The sequence below is a fragment of the Castor canadensis genome, chromosome X (genome assembly GCF_047511655.1).
Source record: "Castor canadensis chromosome X, mCasCan1.hap1v2, whole genome shotgun sequence".
Lineage (NCBI taxonomy): Eukaryota > Metazoa > Chordata > Mammalia > Rodentia > Castoridae > Castor > Castor canadensis.
Genome location: NC_133405.1, coordinates 104,091,353 through 104,099,382, shown reverse-complemented (window position 1 = coordinate 104,099,382; position 8,030 = coordinate 104,091,353). Strand labels below are relative to the sequence as shown.

The 8,030-nt window shown below is 36.5% G+C and overlaps 1 long non-coding RNA gene across 1 annotated transcript; it reads left to right on the top strand.

The window, feature by feature from the left end:
* The first annotated feature begins 1,594 nt into the window (after nt 1-1,594).
* Nucleotides 1,595-6,897, top strand: LOC141419618 (uncharacterized). The gene is made up of 3 exons (XR_012444249.1): nt 1,595-1,668; nt 3,100-3,314; nt 4,615-6,897. It is a non-coding gene; the product is annotated as an uncharacterized lncRNA (long non-coding RNA).
* Nucleotides 6,898-8,030: the final 1,133 nt, after the last annotated feature.

Here is an 8,030-nt window from a genome sequence, read left to right as displayed (position 1 = left end):
GTTTGCTTATTTTGGACATTTTCATGTCAATGGAATCGTACAATATGTGGCATTCTGTGTCAGGTTTCCTTCACTTAGCATAATGCTATCAAGATAGAGTCATGCTGTACCACATATCAATATTTCATTCTTTTTGTGACTAAATACATTTTCTTTGTATGGTTATACCATATTTTATCCTTTCAACAGTTTATGGAAATTTGACTTGTTTCCATCATTTTGGCTGTTATGAATAATGCTGTTTTAAAAATTCATGTACAAGTTTCTACAAGAACATGTTTCAAGTTCTTTTGGATATATATCCAGGAGCTGCATTGCTTGATCATGTGTTAACTCAGTATTTAACTTTTAAAGGAACTGCCTAACCAGTTTCCAAATCTGCTGTACCATTTTACATTCCTACTAGAGGTATCTAAGGATTGGTTTCTCCACATCCTGACCAGCACTTGATATTCCTTGTGTTTTTTAAATTATGGCCTCTCTATGAGTGTGAAATGGTATCATTTTGTGATTTTGATTTGCATGTCTGTAATGACTATTGATATTGATCATCTTTTCAAGTATTTATAGGTCATTTGTAAATGTTCTTAGGAAAAATGTCTATTCTAATCATTTGCTAATTTTTATTTGTTTTTTTTTTCTTTTGTTGTTGAGTTTTAAGAGCTCTTTGTATATTCTGGAGACTACTCCCTTATCACATATACGATTTGCAATAGATTATTGTAGGAGTTTGTCTTTTTACTTTTTTTGCAGTGTTTTGAGCATAGGTATTTTGAATTTTGATAAATTCCAAGTTACTTATTTTTTTCTTTTGATGGTCATGCTTTTGAATATCATATTTAAGATTCTGTTGCCAAATAAAGGTCATTCAGATTTACCACTACATTTTCTGCTATGTGTTTTATAGCTTTATCTTACACTTAGCACAAGTCACATAATTTTTTGTTGAAAACTGGGCACTTAAAATAGATTGTGGGAACTCTCAAAATCAGATTCTGCCCTTACCTCAGGGTTTCTTGCTGCTGATACTTGTAGCTGTTATTATTTGCTTGCTTAGTGACTTTATGAACTGATTTTATTGTCTGAGCTTTTTTTTTTTTTTTTAGATATTGGGGATGGAATCCAAGGCCTTGTGAATGCTATGCAAACACTCTACCACTAAGCTATACCTCTAGCCATCTTTGAAGATGGTTTTTTGTGGATTCATATCACAAAGCTGTATGGTTATTTTTTAGGTCAAATTCTCTTTTTTTAAATTTTATTTTATTTTATCATTTTTAAATTTACTTACACATATATACATTATTTGGGCCACCAAACAATGGAGGTGGCCCAAAGATTGTTTTTTAAGATGAGGTCTTACTATGTTTCCCAAGCCTGTCATAAACTCCCTTACTTAATTCATTCCGCTGCTTCAGCTTCTCAAGTTTTAGAACTACAGGCATGTAGTCTATCTTCTTTGTTATGTGTGGCCATAAAAGTTTCTGTTCTGCTAGCTTAGTGGTCAGTTAATGATTGAACTGAAAATTTTTTTGAGTTCTTGAAACCAATAATTCTCCCAGTCTGTTCAGAGAGGCTCTGCATGTGTTTTGGACCTTGCTTTCAACTTTCACCCAGAAAGTTTACAACCTCATCACAGCCTTCACTTCCTGTTTGTGTCAGCTAATGGTGAGTGCCTAGAGCCTTTTCAGTTCTTTCTCAGACATGAGCACAGCCTTGGGAACGCACACAGTCCCATGCATGTGCATGAGTGTCTAAATTCCCAGGAATGTCCCCCGTGGGCCTCTCATTCTTTTAACTGTCCCTTTCATGTATTTTGGCTGATTTTTTGTTTGCAGCAATTGTTATCACTACCTTAGGCAGCTGCTTTGTTCAAGGGTTACTGCTGATTGGTTTTTACAAATGTCTCCAGGGATTTGGCTGCACTGTCTGCACTGAGGGAAGCCTGGGTCAGGTGAAATAAAGACAAGCTCAGGGAATAGGGGTTTTCAGGTAACTGTCAGATGGATCAACTAATGACAATTCTCTGAGAATGGTATTCTGAGGGGACTCCTAAAACATTCGGCTTCCTCCAGTGTCTGCTGGGCAATTGGGGTGAGAATAGGAAACATTAAATACCCCAAAGCATTTACTTCTTAATGAGATTAAGTTATTTTTCTTTAATAAATGCTCCTTAGATTGTTCTAGATTTTTGACTAATTTCCAGAGTTCCCAAAACATTGATTTTGACAATTTTTGCTAGTGTTCTCATTGTCTTTATGGGGAACTGATTTGTGGAGATTTTTTTCTCTGCATTTCCTGCTGACATCACCACGGGTAATCTAATGTTGATAGCTACATGTGTGTTCCCATGTCATTTGACCTTCACTTGAATTTCCCTTGATGCATTCCTCAAATTTAATATGTTTTAAATAGAACTAATAGTCTCTTTCCACAAAATTTCCCCCTCTCCAGTTTAAGGTTGGAGAAAATTAAGCTGGCTAAGCAGATGGAGGAGTTATCAGAATGGTAGTAGAATCTAATTATAATTATCTGCATTAATCTGGACTGCTGGGTGTGAAAGAATTGAAAAGATTAAGAGTGGAAAATTGAGGAACTTGAGTCACAATAAGATTGACATCAAACTCCTCAGTGCCCCCCTAATCTCTGGCTCAATTTAATAATTCTCTCATTGTCCAATTAATTGCTTCACAAACCAGTTGAATTATGACTCACCTGAGTGAATTCCTTGCTCACAGTAGGTGTTCAACAAATGACTATTATAATAATAGCTTAAAGCTCAATTAAGTAAATAACATAAATGTTTCTCTCTTCTCTCTCTTCTCTCTCACTCTCTCTCTCTCTCTCTCTCTCTTTCTCTCTCTCTCAGGATCTAGTCTCCTCAGTTGGAAATTTCTCTAAAAAGTCATTAATATAATTACCTTTTTCAATATTTCATTGACATGTCAAACTGAATTATATACCAAAGAGAGCCAAAATGAGAGTTTGGTGTGGGATATAAGGCCTAATATGATTTCATACCTCCTTGTGGGCATTGACTAAATATTAATTGTGCTGGGAATCAAACTTGCAAATGATGGCTGATTCTGTTTTTTTCAGATTTTACATTTCATAGAGACTTGACAGAGACCGCTGGAAATCAAGGACAGGTGTCTGCCACAATGAGATAAACAAAAAAATTATTAAGCACAGAATGTGGCCCATGTGGCCCACGTAGTTGTCTTCAAAAAGTGAAACCTGTCACTTAGACTTTTAAGAAAAATGCACTGAAAAGTTCAAGATAAGTCTACATGACACAGTACATTGTTTTTAAGGTGAAACTTCATTGTCTTTAACATTTACGTGTGTGTGTGTGTGTGTGTGTGTGTGCGCATATGAGAGAGAGAGAAAATGGTGCAGGTGTGTCCAAATGTGTTTATATTTTCTACTTCCCAAATGGAAAGCTCTATGAAGTATGACAGTGGGAAATAAAAAGAGAATGGAAATTAGTAAACACATAGTATGAAATATTTAAAAAAGTTAAACACTATTTGTAATTATTGGACTCTCTATAGCTAAATTAAAAAGAAATAAATACATTTCTCTGAATAAATAAATTCTTAAATAGAAGTAAGATCTCATGTTTGTTGGATGAGTGAACAAATGAATAATAAATGAAAGGTTCTTTTTCTTAAAAATTAAATGGATATATAACGTAACATGTAGATACTTCAGTATACAATGTTTGTCTTTTGTGAAAGCATAATCAAGCATACTACCTAGTGTGTTGCTCAACATCCCTTATTAAATAGATTTCCTCTATCAGATCCTTCTGAAAACTGAGGCTATAAATGTATAGGTATTATATCTTAACTGGCTATAGACATACCTTGCCAAGGTTCAAGCACATTTCTTTTTAATTTTTCTTTTGTAACAAAGCATAATTTACAAACAGTAAGGTACACATATATGGAGTATGTATGGGTGATGAATTCCCCACATTAAAATATAAAACAATTACAACATCTCTGTAGACTCCCTTGAGTCCCTTCACAGTCAATACTTTGCCCAAATGCAACTCTTTCTTGGACTCTTATAACATAGATCAGTTATGCCTGTTTTTAAATTTTAGGTAGAATACATTATATTTACTCTACTATATGTGAATCATTTTATTTCATACTATCTACATTGGTTTATTCCTTTTTATGGTTGTGGAATATTTCATTATATGGCTATAACATAAGTTATTTATTCAGTGTACCACTCATGGACATTTGACTTGGTTTCCAGTTTGGGCTATTTTGAATACTGCTCTATGAACATTTTTATGAACATTAAGCACACTTGGTTGGGAATGGAATTGCCATACAACCCTATAGTATCCATGGATTTAGCTTTAGTGGATACTTCTGAACAGTTTTCCAAGATGATCATGCGAATTTTCATCTCCACCGGTAATGTATGGGAGCTCCAGTTGCTCTGCATCATCATATTACATTCTAATGACCTCATTCACAGGTCTTTATTCATTTGAGCTTTCCATTAGAAGTTATTTTTAAAAATCACCTTTCAACCAATTGTAGAACAATTTCAGTTGGTGAGGCAATCTCAAGTGTACAATCTTTTTTCCAGCTGAGAAACAGATTCCGTTTTCAATGGAAATGAAGGTACAGATTTCTACAACAAATTGTTTTGCTCCACTGCAATGAGACGGAAACCTCAACTTTTAATGCATTGAAGGAGATTGCTTATACAGAGGAAATAAAACAGCAAACTGCTTGCCTGTTTGTGACTTCCAAATAATCAACTTGGAAAGTGAAAACTCAGAAATAACATTCTTTAGAGTGTCCCAGGAGCCCTTCAATGTAGTTCTAGACCCTTCTTTTTGTCTTTTTTTCATATCTGATAGCAAGTATCTCTTTCTCTGTGTGTCATATTTCACACTTTGTATCCTTTCTGTCTGTTAAAAAAACATCATAGGAGTGGTTGGAGAAGAAAATGGCAATTATTATTTTTACTTGCATGAAACAACTTATAAGCAGGAGTATATTCAATTAATGGTTTGAAGTACATCAGCAAAATCAGAAGGCATTAAAATATAATTGCTTCTGAGGAAAGCTTGTGATGTTGCACAATAGTGGAGAGAAAACTGTTGACCAGATTACACATAATTTCATGGTTCATGGAAAACCTTGAAAACAATCCTAAATTTGGAGCCATTTCACTTGTATTTTCTCCTAATCTGTTTATTCTCTTACTGATTACAAATTCGGTGCTGATGTTCTCATTTAAAATGACATCTGGATGATCTGGTCATGCACATGTGGCCCGTTACAATGGCATAAAATTGTATTTTATGTTTTGTTTCATTCCATTGCTTAACACTTGTTCATCTATCAGATGCCGCTCAGCCATGTTGTCTATGTACATAGCAATGTCTGTCAATATAACAGCAAAAGTCTTTGAAAGGACCTTTTCTTTTTCCTCATGAGCCTGGTTTTTTAAGCAGTTTTGTCTTCCCAGTGCTCATCAGAGTCACATCCTCATCAGGACTTCTGAAGTAAGAATGGTTTAAGGGGTATATTGTCTTTAATAGCTGTAAGTAATAAATTCTGCCTTTGGAAAGAGAAATATCTTCAAAAGGTATGCAGAATTTGGACTTCAAAATGCCTGGTTTGCCCATGTCCCATAAAGATCCCATCAATAGTTCATCTCATTAACAGATCTTTGTACTTATTAGTTCAGGCTGGGTTTTCCCACGGGGACATCATTTACAGTTCCCTAACTGTATATTCACCACATTCACTTGACAACATCAGCTGAGAGAAACATCTTCAGAATGCAGAGAAACATCAGGAGGCCATGAATTCTTAAACAACACACAAAATTATAACGATGGTGTGCATATCTCTTTGAAAATATCCTTAACAATAATTAACCAGGGAAAGATTCAGCAAATCTTTCCAAGACATTGGCTAAGAGTACCACGCCTCACTATCCAATTGTCTGGAGGCTGTTCTGAGGTGTTTATTTGCAAGCTTCATGATGCTGTTTACCTGGAGGACTGGCATGCAGGAGCATATAGAAAGGAGAGTGATTTTAGTCCTTAGACATTTACAAAGAAGCAGAGACAGACTATCACCTGGTGAAAGTCTCCTTTAATGAGCAAATAAAAATGGTTGATAATTAGTAATTTTTTTAATGAAACCAAGCCAAAAACAATTCTTTCTGTTAACAGGCAAATAAATAATTCCTCTTTTAATCTCCTTTAGCACACTCATTTGCTCAATGGCTTCCTTTTCTATTCATTTATAAAGTGACCCTAAGACTTGCAGTAACATTTCTGTGTTGTACTTCACTTATATTGCACTGTGTTACCCTAGAAACATGGAAATGTCTGATATAGTAATTTGGGATGTGAATTAAATCTACAGTTGTATCCTTTAGAGATGTGGTTGACACCCAGACTGGACTTCCTCTTATGGCATCTTATTTTGGGCTAGGTCCTTACAACTCAAGCCTACTCAAATAATGGTATTCTGAGCATCAAATGAGTACCACTTGGGTTCACTTGGGGACTTGTTAGAAATTATAGGGCCCTCAAATAGATTTTCTGAATCTCAGTCTGGAGGTGAAGTGGAGGACCAGTAATCGCTATTTAAATAAGTATTCCATGAGATTCTTCTATATGCTACAATGTGGGAAGCATTTGTCTATAGTCTTCATAGATTCAGGATACTTATTTTGCCACATTGTCTAACATCTCCTTATCTTTAGGTGAGCTCTACCCTCTGTATGAAATTCCTTTTTTTCAACTACAGTACTCCATCAGCTTCTATGCTGGAATGAATTCTTACTTGTCCTTTATAGCTTACTTCAAGGAATCATCTCCAGAGCCCAAGATGCACCTTTTCTTCCCCCAGTGTTAAAATAGATGCTTTGCTGCTCCCTCCTTTGGCATGCTGTACACATACCAGCAATAAGATAAGCCAATTGACGATTATGACACAGTGTAAGATGTTCCTTCCTACTATGGCCAACTCCTAGAAGTCAAGGACTGCAACTTGTTTTGAATTCCCGATACTGAAAATAGAAGTGAACTTTTAGCAGAACATTTTGTTGATTGATGTAAATGTTGAAGGACTCCGTTGCTTTCAGGATTGTCCTCAGAATACTTCATGTTTGTTACTGACTGAAGGGCTTTGTTGATAAATGTTTCCACTCTATCTCCTCATGGGACCTCTCTCTCCCACACTGCAGCTCCCCACTACGCTTCTCCCTTCTGCCAATGTTAACTGGTGAAATTCCCATGCATCCTTTGATTTGTCCCGTTTGCTCCCTGAGTCCTACCACAAATCTCCAGGCTCTGTTGTCAAAATGTGCTGGTGGTGCTTTGGGACGAGGTTGGTGAAGTAGACGTCTCCTGCAGGTAACCATCTGTGCTGCTGATGAAGTGAGCCTGGGTAGTGTGATGAAGCACCATTAAAAATGATAGGCTAGACTTCCACTTCAAGAAAGATGGAGTAGAAGGGCTTTTCCCTGTTTCTTTTACTAAGTACACCTAGAACTCATGGACATTACATATAAAACAAACATAAGAAGACTCTGAAATGTGGACAGAATGTCAACAGATGAAGACAAAACCAAAAACAAAAAAGAAGCTCCCAGAAAATCCTGCTCTTTCTAGCCAAAGGGCCAGAAAAGAAGCAGCACATGAAGAGATAAAGCATTTAGATAGTTGTTTTATTCCAGACAAACATCTAAGGTCCCACGCCCGTGCCAAAAGCAAAGTATGGAGTCAGGACTTTCATCATTGCTGAGAAGTAATGAGGTCCCCTCCACAGTGTGAGTGGAGGCCGCTTGGGGAGCGTTAATGAAATACCTCTGCCTGATCCAACCAGGGTGGTACTGACAGAAGCCTAGTGGGCAGCCAGAACTCCCATCTCCTCCCAGCAGCACTGAGGAGCTCCTTGCTCCAGGATGTCTTTGGAGGCCGAGTGGGTAATGTACACTTGAACGCCACCTGGAAGGTGGTGCCTGTCCTCCTT